This window comes from Brachycentrus maculatus, unplaced genomic scaffold (genome assembly GCF_059751285.1).
Source record: "Brachycentrus maculatus isolate JH-2025_06_01 unplaced genomic scaffold, ASM5975128v1 h1tg000159l, whole genome shotgun sequence".
Taxonomy (NCBI): domain Eukaryota; kingdom Metazoa; phylum Arthropoda; class Insecta; order Trichoptera; family Brachycentridae; genus Brachycentrus; species Brachycentrus maculatus.
This window is the reverse complement of record NW_028280912.1, coordinates 300,204-319,727: the sequence shown is the minus strand read 5'-3', so window position 1 is coordinate 319,727 and position 19,524 is coordinate 300,204. Positions and strand designations below refer to the sequence as shown.

Below are 19,524 nucleotides of genomic sequence, written 5' to 3'. Positions count from 1 at the left end.
GCGTTAGCACAATATTCGCTGTAAATATGCATGCAACCGGAGATTGCGTCGTTTTGTTGAACACGCAAACTGCAAATGGCATATTGTCACCGGTTAATTTTCAAGGAAATTATTTAACAATAATAGTAATGATAATAATTTTCGATTCAACTCTGGTTACAAATCAAATGCATGGAAACAAAGAATGAGAATGATGTTTTCTAGGGATAAAAATATTGATAAAGATAAAGTAAGGAGAATGAATTCTAGGATATGTGTAGTGAATTCGAGATGTGTTTTAAATATATAGGTTTTAAATACTATCAATTCTCAATTGTGTCGGGTTGTGGTCCCGTGGTTAGTGTCGCGGACTCTTGAGTCAGTTTCTCGGTTCGAACCCACTCTACCACAATTTAATACCTATTTCTAATAATGAGAATATGGATGTCTGGGCAATTGACGGGGCTTACGACCGTCATAGGCTGGTTTAAGTGACACTTTACATACGTGTAACATTCCAGATTTGTGAACGAGTATTTGGACACACTCAAAATGTGTTAACTATCACTTCTTGCTGTTTCTGAACTCCGAAGAATTGAACTATTTATATATATTTATATTTAACTGATATCTTAGAATAGAAGAAGTATGTCGTACTATAATAAACATTTGGAGGTCTTGGTACATACAGGTATTACGAATGTCATTTGCTTTCTTCTTCCTGGCTCCATTCCAACTTATCGTCTTTGTAGCCTGTTGGAGTCAACTCTCCTCGTCCTCAGGTTGTAGATCATTCATATACAACGTCACATAGGCCATGGCTTCGAATCATGTTATTTTTATGTAGCATCCATGAATTTGTTGGTCTTCCTCTAGATGTCTTTCGAGGAAGAGATCCATGGCGATTGCCTGGCTCACAATATGATCATATGTGCCCATACCATCTCAATTGCCTTTCCTCTACCTTACTATTGATGTCTCTTATACCCAGGTTTCATAAAATAACGACGGTGGAAAACTCAATTTATTTCAATTGTCTTTACTGAATTCCTCTTTAAAAACAATTACATTGTTTCAAAATACATTTCTAATTTCGCAGACATCTTTTTCTTATGTCGTTTCCTCTAGAAATGTTGCAACTAATGCGTTCACAGTTTCACAGTTGAGTTACAAAACGATCTGCTCTCAATTTTTCAGGTGTTGGAAATATTTTTAAAACCACAAACCTCACTCAAAGGTGTTAAGCTGTATTTGTAATTCAACATGATGAGAAATTTACATTTTTTGTTTTCAAATGGAATTATGAACAATTTCTGTGGTGTACATTTAGTCGTGCGTAAACTTCGACACAATTTTTAAATAACTTTCAAGGCTGAGACGGACGACAAGTTGTAACGGAAATGTAAGGGAATTTGATTAATATTGAAAATACACTGTATGGACCCCAACGGCAGTAATGAACCGAACTCGACCGGATTTTGATATAATCATTAATATATAAATAATAATATAAAAAAACCCTCACCTGCACCTTAATGGTGCATAGGGCACTGCATTATATAAACGTAGTATTATCTTGATCGTTAACTCACGAAGTAGATCAGCCCTCCGCTTCATGTACCAGTCCAGGGTAATATTGAATAAATATTAGAGTAAAAAAATCACTTATATTTATTTGACCCCCCCCCCTGGGAATCGAACCCGGGACCACCAGAACGGTAGCCGAGCGTGCTGACCATTACACTACGGAGGCAGACATCATTAATATGCACGAAATAAATTAATTTGAAATAGTTTCACTCTATTGGATCAACATATTATTTTATGACAACTCAACATAGATGAAGAAGAATATGGAAGTCTGAAAATTAATACCTTCTTCTTCATATATGTTGAGATGTCATAAAATAATATGAAAAATAACTCCTATAATTGGAGATAATTCACAAATCTGAACACGTATTTGGACACAATCAAAATGTTATAAATTGGATTCACACATTTTTGTTGTAATTTTTTGGATAATTCTTTGTGGGAGTATACAAACTCATACAACCAAAAGCGGGTAAATTGTGCCGATTAAAATAACAATGCGAACCGAGAATGAACCAGGAACCAGTGTGATGCCGTTGATGTTTGCACAAATGTTGAACGTGCCGATATTTAATGTATTTGTGGCTACAAAACGAAGCAAGAAACCGGCTAATTATATAGTTCTGAAGGTGAATGATTACCATAAAGGGTACCTGCAAGAAATACACTTCCTCTTTCTAAAAATGCGAATGTGCTCAATCGTGTTCACTAACGTTGAAAAAACATGTCTACAAGCTGTACTAGACTGGCACCAAGGCAGGCATAATATTCAAATGTAAGAATATAAATAAGAAAGTAATTTGATCAGGTCATAAGCTCTGTGAATGCCCAGACTAGCTTTCGTATAAAAAGATTCTTCGTTTGTGTTAATTACCCATAATACGAGTATATCACCTTAAGTGGTTAAATTAAGTGTTGAAGTGTATTCAAATAATTTATATATTCTACTATTACTACTGACCCTTATCCTCACCCAATGGTGCATAGGGCACTGCATCAAATTGACGCAATTTTTATTTGATCGTTTATTAAATGAAGGCAAGATCAGTCCTGCGCTTCAGGTACTAGTCCAGGGTAATTATAAATAAAGAATGTGTGATTTTTTAAAATATAGGTAAGTGTTATTTGACTCTAGTACATGATATATTATTAGATTAAAACTGTTGCCCGGTCGCTGGTCAAATAAAAATAAAATGGAAAAGCTAAAAATATTGGTTTTAATCTAATAATATATTAAAAATGCAATTCCATCACGAAGTGTCAGTGGATAATATAAATCTATTAAAAAATCTAGTACATGACTTAAGTATCATCAATGACTTATAAAATCACTGATGGGGATGAGGGTTTGAAGAATAACAATATTTTTTTTTTATTTACATAAATTGTAAACATTTCTTTAAATCATAATTTAAAACAATTTTTTTGCAGAGACCGACCAAGCCACCTTGTGTGTGTTGTCGGTGGAGTTCTTTTTCAATACATTTTTTTTTGTTTTTAATGATTTTAACCTAATATACACACAAAAAACGGAAAAATTAAGAATATAAACATTTTACAATTTTCTTAAAATTAACACTAGATCATTCCCATTCCTTTATTTATCCCACTCTTAGGACTATCAACCCAATGAATTTACTATAATACTAAGGTCCTTTGATACTTTAAAATATCAAAAGACAGATGGCCAATGAAAACATTGACACCATAAAATTAAATAGTATTAAACCAATAGCAGACTTTTTATAAATAGGATTCGCATATTAAATTATTGTTTAATGCGCCAAATCGATTTTGACGCTAGTTGATAAATAACTCCTGCTCCATTACACTGACGCGAACGTATAAACAATTAATTAAAGTTCGATTACATCTTTGGAAACCCGTTTAACAAATGGTTTAACTGTTTCATCTGGGTATTGTTATTATTGCGTTTTTTCATCTAGCCGTTCGTTGTATTTGCCGACACATTATCTTATGAGAAACAATCTAGTTCGAACAAGTGTAGTAAGCGAGTGTTTTTGCCTAGAATTTTCACTCATGAATTACATGAAATTATAGTAACTTTAAACATAAAGAGCAAATCCACTCACAAGTAGGCATGGGCTATGAAACTTATAAAGTTGAAGCCTGAGTAGGGACATGATAAACGGTGTTGCATAAGCCGTAGCTAGATTTCAGAGTCACTTGGACGTTAGGTAATTAAAAAAAAAAACAAGTGTAGTAAGAATTTTAGTGGCTTATAGCTTATATTAATCGTAAGCCATTTCTACTACCATCATGCCATCTGCCAGAGATATGTAGAGAGGATAGAACGCCACACTCGTCTGTCACTTTATCTATCAAATGCAGTACCCTTTGTACAATTTAGTCCAAAAGAAATTATATTTGGACTAAATTGTGCAAATATTTTCTGAATCATTTCCTCAATCTCCTTTTCCCCGATCAAATTACACTTGATTATGCCAATATTAATTATTATCTAAAATTGTTATTATTATGATTGTTATTATTGTGAGAAGATAAGGAAGAGCTCTTTACGGTGGTATGGATATGTGGAGCGAATGGATAACGAGAGAATGACTAAGAAAATTTATGTGGCGAATGTGAGAGAGAAAACATCAATCAGCACCTAAAATCTGGCGGTGTCAAAAGTCTGCGCAATCGGAGGGCATGAATGACTAGATGTATGGATGTGATGGAGGCGAGAGTGTATGTCAGGATAGAAGAGTGTGGCGTTGCATCCTCTTTGCCTACCCCTGCGGGGAAACGGCGTGATGCTAGTAGTAGTAGTAGTTATTATTATGTTTCTTCCGATAATTTATATTTATTAAATTAAATATACACATGTATTTAAAATCTTGATCATACGAATCGTATTAATTTTTATCTAAAATTATTATAAAAGAAGCTAAAATGAGTCGGTTTCAGGAAGCTTTGTTTATTCCAATACTTTATATTTATTTAATGAAAATTAAGTTGTAAGTCAACCATGTAGTTGTTGAGTATGTCCGTACTACCATTCCACTTGTCATCTTTACCCTGTGGTTCAGAGATCTTTCATGGATGACATTTGAAAATATTTATAATCACACTCTATCCTTTGACTGACGACGAAGTAACAAGTGGACGTTGCGTTGGTTAGATTGTCAAATATGACTATCGAAAACATACGGAATGTTTATTTATATCACATGTAATCGCGTGCTTATTTACATAAATAATTGAAGTTTTCATCATACTTAATTATAAATCAAACACACTTGTCGTCTTTTTTTAGCAAAGGCACGAGTTGTTTAAATATTTTTTGCTCCTTTTTACTATACAGGAAATATTTATATGTACTCGTATAAATATGTTATTATATTTTCTCGTTCGTATTAAGATTATAACAGAAGAAAAATTATTTTATTCAAACCCGTAGATGGAAGCATTTATAGCTTCCAAAACTAATAACAATTTAATAATAAATAATAAATCCCTTACCGCACCCCAATGGTGCATAGGGCACTGCTTCATATAAACGCAGTGTTATCTCGATCGATTACACATGAAGGAAAGGTGATCAGCCCTCCACTTCAGGTACCAGTCCAGTGTAATATTGAATAAATATTAGAGTGAAAAAATCACTTTTATTTATTAAACCCCCCTGGGAATCGAACCCGGGACCTCCAGAACGGTAGGCGAGCATGCTGACCATTACACTACGGAGGCGGACTAAGATTAATTTAACAATTTAATACTTAAAAATCACAAAGTTAGTGCTTCAAATATAAATTATAATACTTAAGTGTTAAAAAACTATTGTTTTATTTATAATTGAAGGGTAATGCATATTTTTTAAATATTTTCCTAAAATTCATTGGATAAATAATTTATTTAATTTTTCGTTTTTTTATTGAATCAGTTCTCGAGCACTAATATTAAAAGCCATTACAGTTGACCGGTTTAACCCTGCTCCGATGTGATTTGACCTAGAGAAAACTACACAAATTATTGCTTAATTTCTTGTTCCGACAAAAATCTTTATAACATTTCATCGGAGTGCAGATGACAACAGGATTGTCTAATTCATCTCGAATTCAACTCATTGAAAATATTTTAATCCGTCGTCGTATATTTATTTCACGTCATAGTAAAACCACTTTATAAAAAGGTGTTATTATCAACCACCCGCTGAAAAATAGCACTAAAAAATTGAATTGTTGCTTTGATTGAATGGGTGTATTTTACTATACAGATAACTACCTCATTTCTTTCATTGATTCTATGAATATGATGGGGTCATGTCTAAATGCCTTGTGGTTGGTTTATCATTTTGTATTGGATCTGTAAGTGCACTTAATGCACCATCGTCTAATTTAATGACCATTACAAACTTCATCAATGTCAACGCACATGTTTGGCCCAAACTAATTCAGAATTAAATATAAAGGCCCTATATGTGGTAACATTTTGACGTAATTTTTACTTAAAAAACTGTTTTTTATTGAAGAAATAAGTTTTTATAAAAATAAATAAATTGTTTTGAAACGAAAATAGTTATAGAAAGGTTTAAAGAGTTAAAAAAAAATCAATATATATTCTAAAAAAAAGTCTCATTCCAAAACATATTTAAAATTTTTAAAAAAATCGTGCGCGGAAAGACGTCCGACCTATAGCGCGGCCGTTCGCGTTTTGAATTTGATGTTTGCGAGTTCCCCCTTAGTACAATTGATGATAATGATGGAATGGATATTCCGTAACCGGTAGTCGTGAAGTAGTATTTTTAAGTGGTAATACACAATGTGAATGATGAATGATGAACAGAGTGTTATATTATTTATTTATTTAATCTTCATGTACAGAAAAGAAATACATATGTACATCGGCGGGCTTATTACTAAAAAACTAATATCTTCTAACCAACCAAACACAGACTAGTGGTATTGGTAAAAACGTTTGATACCCAATATAGCTGTTTGCAATCAGAGGGTAGATAGTGCTTGTTAGTGCTGATAGATAGTTATTCAATTCAATTCAATTTATTCAATAATTAATATATACATTACAAGCTAACATTTTAGGCGTATACATTAAAAAAAAAAAACAAATTGAAAAGTAAGCAAGAAGACTCTTGTTAAATGTGTAGAAGAATCCCGCTTCGGAAAACTCCTTCGGACACATGGAACAGATCAATATCCAATGTGATATTGTTCAACATAGCGGTAGCTCTTCCTACAGGCATAACCATCGGCAGGTTGGTCCTGTGTATAGGAATGCGAAACAATCTATGCCAACGCTGTCTTAGGTAACTATCGGGAACATACAGACCAATGCTCCGGATAATTTCAGGATTATCGTCCATACCGCGTAACAATCGAAAAAAATGCGTAATCAAATACACATTCACATTATATTACCATACCACAAAATTAAAAATGCTTTTAATGTACATTTTTTTGTTATTGTTTTTTTTCGTGTGGCAACCCTTTTTATAAGCAACTAGATCCATAATGGCCCATATTCTAACACCGAGTGACAGACAGGTGAAGATAATGAGACGGCGCGGCGTTCTGAGCCGACCAACGCAGGGGTCCATCTACTCTAGCGGACCGTGACCTGCGATCAATATTTTTTCCTGCACCGTGGCAAGGCCTTTTAAACCAGCTTTATGTTCAAGTTGCAACCAACAGCATCTGTTATCTACCACTGCATAGAAAAATTAATTATTTAAAAATATATACATAAAAGTCCAGTTACCAACCCTTATCTGTAGGAGTAAAGTTTTTTTTCCGATGGGAGTAGCATTTATTTTTTTGCTTATAATGTACAAGGTTTATAGATCATCAAGTGAATTTTTATTTCTTCTAGCTAAAAAACATGTTTTATTTTAATCTTTGTTGGGAACAGGAAGGATAAACTAATGTGTGAGCCAATCAGGAATTTCTCTGCATTTGCTCATTGCTGAGAAAAAACCACGTAAAACTCCCCAGGAGATCTTCAGAGAGATCGTTTTCATCTATATTCGGTCTACTTTCATACTTCTTTTGTTTACTCCATGCCTATTCTATATATTAGAGTATTCTATCCATATACCAGGGCTCAGTTTAGCTTTCGCTGCTAGGTTATTTTTTGATATTTCTTACGCTAAAAATATCGTGCGTTATCCACTGGTTGTTTACCAGTCAATTGCCAGTCTGATGATGCCAGTGATGGCAAAATCCAGTGAATGAGTCATATAAAGTAGAAAAATCCATATAGTTGCTTTTTTACATCGTTTCTTGTGTTTGTATAATAGTACCATCCATTATTTTTATCCTTTAATTTTGTTGTTTTTTTGGGATGAGAAGCATTGGTCTGATACGATCAAACTGCCGATTCAATAATACCACAGGACCTTTCGGGATGAAATTATGTCCACGAGCTTAGTGAACTTCAGTACCCTTACCCTCGAGGTATATAATAATAAAGTGCATCGGGAGAATTCTCCTTTTGATAAGGCAGGCCATATTGTTACAATGTCTACGCACTTTGCCTTCGTACGCTGTGAGTGCATTTACATCCATACAATGTAAGGACTGACCGATCGATAAATACTCGTAAGACAGGCCCGTGGGCCCAAAAACAAAATAAGACAACTACGTACGTTTGGTGTAAATAAAAATACAGCAACCTTTATATGGATTTATGTCCTTTCACTACTACAGCGTTTCAGGCATAGAAAATGAATTTCATTAATTGATTCGGCAGTCGCTTTGTGGTAAAATCTATCCATTTTTAATTTATACCAAGCAAAATTTAGACGAATGAAGCCTGAGAGTTTAAGATATTTATAAATTTTAAAACTTAAACATTTCAACGTGGATATCGAAGAATATGGAAGTCTGGGTATTTACAGGGTTTATGTCATGGGTTGACTAAGTGATCACTTACCACACGTGTAACATTCACCATTCTACCCATGATTGACAACCTAACTGCTAATTTATAAAAAAATATAAATATAATATTGACTATAATTTATATATTGTTTAGTTATGTTAATCAATATTACATTCATGTGTTGCAACTAATATTAAACTATTACATCCAAGAATCTTATACATATTAAAAGTGCAATATATTTTTAATAACTAGAAATTAATTATTATAGAAATCTTTTTTTAAATTTGAGTATAAATTCTTTTAACTTTAATCCACCGTCGATATTTCTGACAATATTGCGATATTTTGGACTTATTCGAGATATGTTTTTTTATGCATACGATGTATGATACTGTTGGTGAAAGGGTTAAAAATTTAATAATAAGTTGACTGAAGAAAACGTCAGACATATTTATTTTGTAATATTTATTATCACTGCACGAGTACATTCGCGATCAGATCGAAAACTGTAATTTAATTTTGAAAAATATGTTCAAATTATTCACTAGGGCAGCACAACGCTGGTTCAACTTAAATTTCATATTAAAACAAGTTTTTTTTGTAAACTAGGGAAATTAGTCCAAAGAAAATGGGACAACTGATTTTTAAAAAAATATAAATGTAATACAAAGTAATCGTCAGACAATGACAGTTATTGACAATCTCCGAATGATATTTGTAGTGTGTCCAAATCTTAGTTCAGAAAATTTTGGTTTGTCTCCATTTACGAGTTTTTTTATGTTTATATCTTTATATTCTTTCTTGACATCTCATCAAAGATGAAGAAGAATATGGAAGTCTGGGCATTTACGGGGCTTACGACCGTCATAGGCTGGTTTAAGTGATCACTTTACACACGTGTAACATTCACCAATTCTACCCATTATTGACAACCACACTACTCAAATTCTTGGAAGTTCTATATATGAACCAATTTAGAAACCTTGTTCATGAATCACTAGAACTTCACTAGAGACATCTATTGGTGAGATGTAAAGAAGCTTTTTACTAAGCAGAAACTCTTATATTAGTATGTGAGATCCGAATCCTGGATTATAATCACACACATGAGAAACGCCAGAAAATACCATTTTCATTTTTATAACTAAGCTTATAATTTGACCAGATAATTTATTTACAACATTTTGAGTGTGTCCAAATACTTGTTCACAAAATCTGGATTATCTCCAATTACAGGAGTTATTTTCATATTATTTTTTGACATCTCATCAAAGATGAAGAAGAATATGGAAGTCTGGGCATTTACAAATGTAAATGCCCAGACTTCCATATTCTTCTTCATCTTTGATGAGATGTCAAAAAATAATATGAAAATAACTCCTGTAATTGGAGATAATCCAGATTTTGTGAACAAGTATTTGGACACACTCAAAATGTTGTTTATATCTTTATATAGATGAAGAATGATATAGATGATGAATATAGTGTCTGGGTATATATAGCCCTATAAATACCAAGAATTCCACATTCTTCTTCATCTATGTTGAGATATTTATATAAATAACTCCCAAGCGGAGACACCCAAAATTTGTGAATAAAGATTGGTCAAAATATTTAAAAATGTAATCACAATTAAATATTATGTTTTCATGCGTCGTTAATATGTAAAATAATTCTGGAAGAATCTCACATACATTTCATAAAGGTCTCTGCTAATCAAAAAAAATCTTGGTAAACTCAACCATAGGTGGTCCCGAAGAAGTAGCATATGCAAAAACATGTCGACTGAAGCATATAAATATAGCTTTCGAAATCTGAGTAGTGTGGTTGTCATTCATGGGTAGAATGGTGAATGTTACACGTGTATAAAGTGATCACATCACCAGCCCAGACTTCCATACCCTCCTTCATCGATGTCGAGATATAAATATCGGTTTTAACTTCGGTGCATTTACGACTAACGATTTTACAATCTTCCTTATACAATACCTTCAGGATACAGTATCCTTTAGTCATAAATAAATGCACACATAAAATACATATTTATAGAGTCTATCTTTTTATATTTTTAAGTGCGGTCATGAGTAAGTTATGGTCTTTAAGTATTCATATAAAGCTTAACGTTAATGAGGGCAAAGACCTGGTACTAAAGTGTCTTTGATGTGCTCGGTACAGTTGAATTTCGTTGCCCTTGACTCTGACTTCTAGTGGAAGTGCTTTAAGGGAATTATCGCGATGATTATAACACGTATAATATTACGAAGCGCGTATACATTATTTTCAGTAGACACTGAGAAATTTATTAGGGTTTGGCTTCTAGATATCACTCACTCCTTTCAAGAACGTCATAAATAAAAAATTGTCAGTTTTCAGTTCTGCATGTTTTCGGAATGCCCAGAAAATGTACTATATCCCAGCAAAAGAGTCGTATTTTTAACTTAATATTTACCCGCTACAGGGCAGAAATTGTTGTATTTGCATTTTGAAGAAAAGGTATTGTTTAATATATTTTTTTTAAATATTAAATATTTTTCAAATGGAGAAAAAACCTTCGGGTTTTACCTAAAAAGATCTGTTGCACAGTAAAAAGTTCAATAAGTGGCTTGGTATTTATTTTTAATACATTGTGTTATATTTTTAAACTTAAAAACGTTCTGCTGAAAAATCAAGGTTTTTGATTTATGCGTTCTTGAAAGGAGTGAGCGATATGACAATTTTTTTTATTACTGCTTTCACAACGTTTCTCTGCAGGGGTAGTCGGAGAGGATAGAACACCGCACTTGTCTGTCCTAACGTATACTCCTAGTCATGTGGGTGTCGGCAGGTGTGCCTCTTAAAAAATAAGTTAAAAATAAATTTATGGTTTTCAATGAAAAGAGTTATTGAAAGGTAAGGAGTTACAAAAAAACACAAAATATGTTCTCGATATATGCATATTCAACAAAAAAATCAATTTCCAATTTTTATATTATAAAAAAAATGTGAGCGGAACACGTCTGGCCCCTCGCGCGGCTGAATTGTTTAATGAATTAGATGCTTGCGACATCGCACTGTACGGCCAACCCCATGGGAGATGACTCCCGGGCAGACCACCAAACAGATGGGTCGATAGCTGGGAATCGACATCGCAGGACGCTAATCCCTTTTAAAAACCGGCCACAAAGCCTACAACAAGATGAAGAAGAAGAAGAAGATGTTTTCGAATACCCAGAAATATGTAGCCCTGGATATAATACTGAGTTCGTAGCCAAGGATTACTAAGTACTATTTGCATTGATTACTAAATCACTGTATTTAATTTCCAGGAGTTAAACATGTCGAGGAAGATTTCTAGTATTCCAGTAGACCAGTAGACGTTCCCTCTGTAATCTAACATGCGAATTGAATGTAATGTAATTTGGATACAACATTGTATGTGGCAAAGCTTGATTCCAGTTCTCGCGTACGGATGCGCTCGGGATGATCTCCGGTTCACCATTATTACTAATGGCGAACCAGACACATGGCGTCGGGAAGAAATTCTCTAACGCGGCTGTTATTATTTGCAAATTAAACTCTAATTGCATATTAGGTACAGCACTAGGAAATGACGTCTCAAATGTGGTATTAATTAAATGATTTCTACGTACATCCTTTTCAATGACTGTAAATCACTTCGTAATAATATTTAAAAAAAAGTAATCATTCGCTTTTCGTTTTTTCAAAGAAACCAAAGAGGATTATTGCTGTAAAAAAAACTCATTCATTTAGATTTTTTTGTTTACTATAAAAACAGTTCAAAAGACTTCACCGAATGATTCCTTCGTGGGTCACCACTTCGTGTTATTACCGATTGTTAACAGGTGATAACTGCGATAACGAGTAGCTCCATTAGTTGTATGTTACCTTACTCCGAATTCATTATTCACACCCTATTCTTCTTCTTCTTATTTTACGGTTTTACAGCACTGTGTTCCTGCCGATTGCGACCATATTTTGTGAACAATTTTAATAAAAGCGATATGAAATGTTTATATCACAGAAAAAAAACAACCGACTACTCCAGGACATGAATCAAAAAGATTTGGGTATTTGTATTAAACCAGCGATCATTGTATTGATTGAATCGGTGAGGACATCACTCGATCTATATGTGGAGTCGAACATAATGGTTGTTCATTTTAAAACTTGGTTTTCTTTTTATACCACTTAAAAAAGGTATAAAACTCATATTTCTGGATTAAATCACAAATGTTTCAAACCCATTACATAATAAAAGCATTGCAAATTAATTTTATTGAGAAAACAGAAACACTAATTTGTATTTTAAATCAAATCAACAGTTAGAATGATTGTCTGAAGAACAAATACGAGTTGAAAAGGACATCAGCTTGGCACGGTCTGTGGACACGAAGGTATAATGAAGCGTCTTGTCCGGCAATTACTTATTTCGTCTCAGACCGTTTCCACGGCAAGTTCAGTGTTGTCACAGTTTACAGGTAGGATGCTGACAATGCCTTTGTGTGCGTGTGTTCATGCCATAAACTACAAATCTGGTTGGATCTACACTATGTATTTACGTTCTTCCGCCGAGCATGCGTTTGACAAAGTTCCGTATGTTTACAATTATTACAATTTTCCCACGTGAATAAATAAAAGCGTTATACCATTAACAATACCGCGTCTACCCAACCTCCGCACATCGTTCGTCGACCATGTGAACTTATGCACCTGATCAATGACTTTAAAATAAAGGAAATGAGTCGTTTTCAAAAGTTAACTATAACCGAAACCTTGCTTCGAGAAATTCGGTGATATTTCATAAACTAGTCAGATCTCACGGTTAACTGTCTAGAATTGTAGAATCAGGTGCTAAAGTACTCTCGAGTAAAATGAAAGTTTAGGAAAGCCAAAGCCAAAGCCGTTTGCGGTAAACCTAATAATACTCGGCTAATTTTTAGTAAAAGTTTTTTTTTCTTCTCCGGATAAGGAGACAGGTATGAATCAAAACCGATTGAAAGATTTCTCGAATTTACATTTCCGAAACTTTTACTTGTTCCGGTGGTTTTATCGCGACTGTCATCTGTAAGATGGAAAACCATTTATTTTCCATTAAACTTTGTTATATCTTCAAAAGCGTAATAGTACACGTTCGGATCATTATTGAGGTTATAATTTCCGTTTGCTTTCCAATTCTACGTCTAAGAACAAGAGTGAAAACGTAAAACGATTGACACGTTCAGATTTGAACAGTCACCGCAGAGGCTAACAAGATTCATCTGACGGATAAGAAAAACAATGACAAGTTGGTTGTTAGACCGGCGATGATCAGTGAATGTAAAAGACAACAGAGTGTTAAATGAGATTGTAACTAAGCGATAAATTCTCGCAATTAATTGGTGATAAAGAATCTTATTGACCTCTCGGTCGCTGATAGCTTCTCAGCCTTTGGTGACTGTCTATCCTTATTATAAGTACTAAAAGCCAATTAATAGAATGTATTTTATTCTTCGCCTTCTCAATTACAACTTCTTGGTAGTTAAATTGACACACTTGCAATCAAGATCTCACGATGCTACCAGATATAAAGCAATTTTCGCTTTTCGCAGTAATCGCGGTAAAAGTATTAGAAACTTGTCATTAACCACATAAGTGCTTTCAATTTCACAATAACATTACTCCACATTGCAAACTTTCATTATTTCGATAGATTGGTTTCGATATTCAGTGCCATAATTACTTTATCAATCTTAATCGTGAGTACCGAACCTTATGTACAATTTTTACCACCGTTGGTTGTTTTTTTTTAATGTGAAAGTTTATTTATAATTCAATGCGAGGAACAGTAAATACGTTATAATAACATATGTAGGTCTGTGATATTTCAAATATAGCAATACCTAAAAAGTTATAATTTGTACCATAAATGGCCATTCCCATATTAAGTAAAAGAAAACGAACAATAAACACTGTCGGTAGCATTAAAAGAAATGTCGAGCAAGTACTCGTTATGGCATCAGCGACCAAGGGAAAGGCGTAACGCAAGAAACAGCCAATTTGCCGCTAATGTCATGTATCAAATTTCTAAAAATCTCCGAGTTTAATTTAACGACCTGCACTTGTTCTGCGACGGAATCAAGTTGACAGTCAATCTCTCCAGCAGATGTGAAACACGTTTCTCCGTCGGCTGTTGCGAAAGCAAATTTATCTATTCACAATAAATTGATAGATGCTATTCAACCTTTCAAGTTTTATCGCTCTTTTATGGTAGGCTTTTTGTGATGAAAAGGTATGATTTTTACGACATTCTCCTAATCGATGAGGCCTGATTGACGTATTGCACTACCATTCATAAATCATCTTTTCCATTCCTCGAAGCTCATCAAATCTAAACCTTTAGTAACCTCACAGATAATTCATTCATCTGGTAAGATGTTTTGATTGTGGAATCTGTGAGCTTTCCTGTTGACTCAGTCACATTCCAGTTATCTGATCTCGATAACATTTGAATAGCTTCGCCTTATAAGCGAGGACTTATATTCGTAAGACACAACTTCAACTCCCCGTTCCGACATTCGGGGAAGGTATAAATGTGGTGACATCATAGTTATTTTTCCCGTCTTGATGACATCAACGAGTAAACAGAACATTACCGTAGCAGCAATGTTTTGGCAGAGCATCCTGTGCGTATAATACTTAGCCGCGTTGTCAACTCCAAAGATCAAGGACTCGGGTTCGTTGTTCTTGTAGGTATTTGGCATGGCAAGCAGAATTCACGAGGTAGGAGACGTGTAGTGACATAATTAATGGACTAGCTGCTAACCATTACATAACTGTGGTCCAGTGTCAATTGAATTATTATGACATCTCAAATGTATTTTAAAATCAGATCATTTCATGTCATTGACATACAAAATGCATATCTCGTCTTAGAGACGACATAATATATCAATTAACATTGCACATATCGATTCCGAACTTGGAACCGTATCAGATTTATGACATATTGACTTTTGATCAGTTGAATGTGTGCATTGTGTCGCAAGTCGCGAAAGCTAATTGATTCAATAACTTACCAACAATGCGTGACAAGAACAGACTAACCATCGTATTGCTCGATTGGTGCCGTATAAATTGATTGAAATTTAATCAAACCTCGTTACTGATGTAACGGAACGTTTACTGTAGTTACTCGTATATATAGGCATTTGTTTTAGTATTCATGCACGACATAAGACGAGCGTACGCGTTTCTATAATTTTATAATGTTTCTTTACAAAACCTTTAGATACCTTCTTGTGTGAAATATAATTCGATTCCTGACCAACTTTAAATTATAAAATATTGTAATACTCTCCAAAAATGTCGAACGTACACGATAGCTCTAAAATTGCAAAAAAATGAGTAAAAATGACAAAGACGAGTGACATAACAGGGGTTTTTTTAACGATTTTTGTTTATTTTTTCAAAACCTTAATGCATACCTTTGACCAGATCTCTAAGGTGCATATGGCGTTATGAACATATGTACAATGAAAAACAACATACAGGATTTTTTATGTGTATAAATGCACAAATATATGTTAGCCCATGCAAAACTTTATAAGTAATTCAATCATTCATAATATATATTTTTGTATAATCTGGAAGTGAATAGTAAATAATAATGTATTGTGCAACAATATCTACAGTGACCATCATTATTTATATTATTTTAGTATGACCGCAGAGCTTGGATCACAGTAGGCATGGGTCACTGTGGGAGTTTTATCTTTTGCCCAGAGAATCGACCACAACCAATACTAAAAATGAAAGTTTTACGGCCAATTACTACTATTGGACGATCGTTTTCAATGCTAATGTCATTATGGCTACTTCCTAAACTTTAAGCGCCGGAGAAACTATGAGTTTACTCACTTCGATAAGTGAAGTGTATCTATAGTAATTATTGTACAAGTATCAGGCAACATCATGTGGCGAGCTGTAAAAGATCTTGTGCACACATTCATTATGTTTGGATATAAATGTTCACACGATCATATCGTATGTTTCTCCGTAGTAACTTCACACATCTTATCTAAGGTCAAGTACATTTTAGCTTTCTTATGTGTTACATACTTTTGCATCATCATATAATTATCTGCAACTTTCTAAACTACATAAAATTACAAAACGGCTCCCTAATTATTGTTACACACAAATAAATAAAAATATCCATAATTTTTTTTCAGATAAGCGCGATTTTCCCATATTCAAACTGTTCTTGAAAACAATATATGAATTAAAAAAATGACCTTCGTTATTTTGAATTGTGTTGTACGGGTGATTATATTTAGAAAGCAAAAAGATATCGCTCACTCCTTTCAAGAACGTCATAAATCAAAAATCGTCAATTTTCAGTTGTGCATGTTTTCGGAATGCCCAGAAAATGTACTATATCCCAGCAAAAGAGGCATATTTTTATCTTAATGTTTACCCGTTACAGGGCAGAAAGTGTTGTTTTTGCATTTTGAAGAAAAGGTATTGTTTAATTATTTTTTTAAATTTACTAAATATTTTTCAAACGGAGAAAAAACCTTCAGGTTTTACCTAAAAAGATCTAATGCACAGTAAAAAGTTCAGTTAGTGGCTTGATATTTATTTTTAATACATTGTTTTATATTTTTAAACTTTAAAAACGTTCTCCTGAAAAATCAAGTTTTTTGATTTATGTCGTTCTTGGAAGGAGTAAGCGATATATGTACATACAATATGCTTATTTTTTATTTACGAAAAAGTGAGTGTAAATTATTTTTATTTCGCATTAATACCATTCGTACAAAATTGTTATTTAAATTATGTATCGGTGTATTCAGAAATACTGTTCAAATTTGATATTGTAACGAAAAAACCACACAAAAAAATATATATGACCGATCCTCGCCCCTTGTATCCTCCGATCCTCGATCATCTAGTAAAAACCATACTTTTTCTAGTAAATTACTGTCACTCTCGTATATGTACTTAAAACCAAAACAAACTATGTTTAGCTAAATTTATAACGACAGTAAGTAGTAATTTGGACAAACTGATTATTTTTATTTTTATTACACTCTCTCCGTGCTTACATTCGTTCAAAAAATGACATTTTGATATTTGGCTTTTGTTGAAAGTGAAATTAATTGAGATTTTCGTAACTTTTTTTTATCTTGACCAATACTTCGTGAAAAATAAAGATTTACTCTCTAAAAATATATGAAATACACAAGAAAACCATATCAAAAATTGCGAAAATGTATGGTATAATGACATACATTACGTGGATACGTCATTGGACAATCTTGCGTTATGTCAATAAGTAATCGTAATAGAAAATAATATTTTGTCAAAAAATAAACGTAAATTATATATTATTTATAACTGGAATTCAAAATTAAAAAATTCTCAAGAGACATATTTGTATTATTTTAAAAATCTAACCTTTTCTTCATTTCATAACTAATTTGTAAATGCATACGTATGGGTGAAATTTGTCTTTTAGGATGGACTAATAATTACGGACTACAATATGTACTAGTGTAGCTACATTGTATTTTGTACTCACTGTAAATCGGATTACTGTGTGTAGAAAGTTTTTTTGTATTGTCAAGGGATTAATTCTTTCTCCACATTTCAATAAATTATAAGATAAGACGGAAGTACATATTATGTATGTATGGCTTAAAACCCAAGGATAGTAAATGTAAGTTTACACACATCGAACAAAACCATACCTCTTTAGGTCTAAAGAACTTTGATTATTATGCAATAAAAACCTGCTTCCATTATCCATAAAGTCATTAAAAATAGAAACTAAATAATAAAAACAGCTATACATAAATGGATAATAGAAGTAGGTTGATCTGAAACAGCCCGCATCATTCAGCTATGTCGTATTTGATTGTATGTCATAATCAATGTTCTTGTATTTAATTTTATAAATAAATATTATAAAATGTGCTCAAGGCTCGGGAAAACTCTAGTTCAATTTTATGTGTGATGTAATAAAAATAAAAATAAATAAATAAAATAAAATAAATATAAAAGTAGGTACAGGCTTTTTTGTTCATACTTGGTACATTCTCGTTTATGCACCGAATGTTAGAATATTATTCTAGTCAACCTGTATTTTAGACCTATTTATAAACATCCTAAAAAAACGTTATATCGTAAAGTAATAGTTAGGATTATTTTACCATACATTTGGGAGAATGTTGGTGATTTTTTTGTTATCCGCGCCGCGCTCACGGTCATTTGACGTTCACTCAACTCGGTCGGTAAGGCAGTAATCTGCTTTACATTTTAGTCTGACAGCAACCTCTGAGGTCGACGTCACGTCGGTAGTTCGACCCGTTTAATCGTTTGTTTTCTAATTATTATGTCGCAAATGTATCGGTTGAAGTGATAAGTTACAACAATACTATGAGTTCTGATTCTTATCTCTTTGGAATCATCGAAAACTTCAGTCACCTCCCGGAGTAGGTTATGATTTATTGTGATTTGTCATTACGGCGCATGCGTGTTGCCCGATTCCGTTCAAATAAGTTGACGTTTCTTGCGGAGTGTTTAATTCTATCAACATAAATCAAACATCTAAATGCTTATATCTTTTTATGGTTTGAGCTGCATCATAAATGCGGCTTTCTCAAAATATGCAAAGGTTTCTAGAATGGACTCTAAACTGGAGGTTTAATGATTTTTTTTATTGCAGTACACGATTAAAAGTGTGTCATTCCACGCGATAGTTGTTATTGAATCACAAGTGACTCAAAGAATACACATAATTAATTCGTCTTCTATTTCCTATTTAATATACGCTCATTTTTTTATTTTTACAATGCAAATAAACAATCATAGTGTCAACAATTGTTTGGTTGAATTAGAACGAATGACTTCATTCAATAATATGTTTTAATACCTTATAAAATTTTATTATTTTTTCTGTGCAATTTAAAACGTGACGTCATAGTTTTATAATGCTGGTGTGCCAGTTACTTTCGTAATAAAAGCAGGTGTAACGAACATAATCGCTAAACTCTTGCTCGCTTTTTTTGAGTAAGCGTCAAACAGGGATTGTTTTATTTTTAT

General features: G+C 33.1%; 1 protein-coding gene across 3 annotated transcripts in view; it reads left to right on the top strand.

The window, feature by feature from the left end:
* The window catches only part of MICAL-like (protein), a 175,745-nt gene that overhangs the window by 31,311 nt on the left and 124,910 nt on the right, over positions 1–19,524 (top strand). The window contains exon 1 of one of the 3 annotated variants that reach the window (XM_088261595.1): positions 18,741–18,914. The exons of 1 other annotated variant lie outside the window; for it this stretch is intronic. The gene's annotated coding sequence lies outside the window, so the exon portion shown is untranslated. Of the gene's footprint in view, positions 1–18,740; positions 18,919–19,524 lie in introns of those variants that run through there. One more of the 3 variants, XM_088261596.1, reaches the window with a different exon arrangement.